This window comes from Saccopteryx bilineata, chromosome 1 (genome assembly GCF_036850765.1).
Source record: "Saccopteryx bilineata isolate mSacBil1 chromosome 1, mSacBil1_pri_phased_curated, whole genome shotgun sequence".
Classification (NCBI taxonomy): domain Eukaryota; kingdom Metazoa; phylum Chordata; class Mammalia; order Chiroptera; family Emballonuridae; genus Saccopteryx; species Saccopteryx bilineata.
Window position 1 is genome coordinate 345,916,074 of NC_089490.1, and position 2,712 is coordinate 345,918,785.

Consider the following 2,712-nt stretch of genomic DNA (forward strand, 5'->3'; position numbering starts at 1 on the left):
GATAAATTTTAGAATCTTGAAAGCATCTAGAGAAATGACACATTCTTGTATATTCTTCTGTACAAAGCATGATGATTTGCTGTAGCTTCTTCAACAGAAATTATGGAAACCAGAAGAGGTTGGAACAATGTCTTTCAAGTGCTAAAAGAAAAAGAGTTGTCACTTCTCCCAGGAAGAGATACAAATGGCCAACAGATATATGAAAAGATGCTCAGCTTCATTAGTTATTAGAGAAATGCAAATCAAAACTACAATGAGATACCACCTCACTCCTGTTAGATTAGCTATTATCAACAAGACGGGTAATAGCAAATGTTGGAGAGGCTGTGGAGAAAAAGGAACCCTCATTCACTGTTGGTGGGAATGTAAAGTAGTACAACCATTATGGAGGAAAGTATGGTGGTTCCTCAAAAAACTGCAAATAGAACTACCTTATGACCCAGCAATCCCTCTACTGGGTATATACCCCAAAACCTCAGAAACATTGATACGTGAAGACACATGTAGCCCCATGTTCATTGCAGCACTGTTCACAGTGGCCAAGACATGGAAACAACCAAAAAGCCCTTCAATAGAAGACTGGATAAAGAAGATGTGGCACATATACACTATGGAATACTACTCAGCCATAAGAAATGATGACATCAGATCATTTACAGCAAAATGGTGGGATCTTGATAACATTATAAGGAGTGAAATAAGCAAATCAGAAAAAAACAAGAACTACATGATTCCATACATTGGTGGAACATAAAAATGAGACTAAGAGACATGGACAAGAGTGTGGTGGTTACCAAGGGTGGGGGGGGAGGGAGGACATGGGAGGGAGGGAGGGAGAGAGTTAGGGGGAGGGGGAGGGGCACAGAGAACTAGATAGAGGGTGACAGAGGACAATCTGACTTTGGGCGAGGGGTTTGCAACATAATTTGATGACAAAATAACCTAGACATGTTTTCTTTGAATATATGTACCCTGATTTATTAATGTCATCCCATTACCATTAATAAAAATTTATTAAAAAAAAAAAAAAAGAAAAAGAGTTGTCAACTCAGAATTTTGTATCCAGGGAAAATATCCTCCAAGAATGATGTAAAATAAAGATGAAGAGAATCAGATGAAGAGAATCTAAGAGAATTTGTCAACAGCAGACTTGCACACACACACAAAAACTAAAGAAATTCTGAAGTCTTTAGGTTGACAGGAAATGATGCCAGAGATAAACCCGTATCTTCAGGAATTAAGGGGAACAGAAATGGTAATTATTTGGGTAAATATAAGAGGCCACATTGGTCATCTAAAGTTCTTTAAAATATTATTACAGTAGAAAGAAAGTATTACAGTTGAAAGAAAGTAATTATAAATTATCTGATAAGGTACCAATGCATGTAAATGGAACACATATGACAATTATAATATAAAGGTTAGTGAAGGAAGATAAAGAGATCTATATTTTTGTTAGATGTCTGTATTATACTTGAAGTGATCTGCTATTAATCCTAAGTATACTGAAAAAGGTTGTATATGTAATTGTAATTCCTAGACCAACAACTAAAATAGAACAAAAAAATATAGATGAATTAAAATGGCATACTAAAAAATATTAAAATATTTCAAAAGAAGGTAGGAAAATTGGAACATGGAATAAAAAACATGTAGGACAAATGAAAAATAAAAGTGATAGACCTAAATCCAATATATTAATAACTACATTAAATGTAAATGGTCTAAACATAATTAAAAGACAGATTGTCAAATTGGATTAAAACAAAACAAGATCTAGCTACATTCTGTCTACAGAAAATAAAACACTCTAAATAAAAAAGACAAAGATAAGTAAAAGTAAAAAGGTAGAAAAGGTAACCATACAAACAACAAAAAAGGAAAGCTGAAGTGGTTATAATATCAGACAAGTAGAGTTCAGAATAAGGAATGTTACCAAGAATAAAAAAGGACATAATATAAGAAGTAAAAGTGTCAACTTAGCAAAAAGTTCTAACAATTTCAAATATATATGCATCTAAATATATATGCATACTTGAAGCAAAACCTGATAGAACAGAAAGGAGAAATATATGAATCCACACACTTCCAGAACAAAAAGAAAAAATTAGCAAGGATGTAGAAGACCTGAACTACATTATTAATTAACTTGACCTAGTTGACATTAATAGAACATTTCACCTCAAAACAATAAAATATGCATTCTTTTCAAGTGCCGAGGGAACATTCATCAAGAAAGAACAATTTCTGAATCTAAATAAAAAAAACCTTAACAAATTTAATAGAATTTAAATAATAAAAAATGTTTTCTGACAGTAACAGAATTAAACTAGAAACAACAGAAAAGAATCTGGAAAATTCATATATACTGGGAAATTAAGCAACATATTTCTAAATAGGTCAAAGAAAAAATGATAAGGAAATTTAGAAAATATTGTGAGTTAAATGAAAATGAAAACACAAACAACTAAATTTATGAGATGCAGCTAAATTATTTCAGTAGACACAGAAATAGTATTTGACAGAATTTAATACCCATTCATAAAAAGAAAAAAACACCCCTCAACTTTCTTAATCTGGTAACAGGCATCTACAACCCACAGCTAACACTGTACTTAATGGTGAAAAACAATGTTTTTCCTCCAAGACAAGGATGATTGTTCTCACCACTCCTACTTAATATCCTCCTGAAGGTCCTAGCCAGTGCAATGA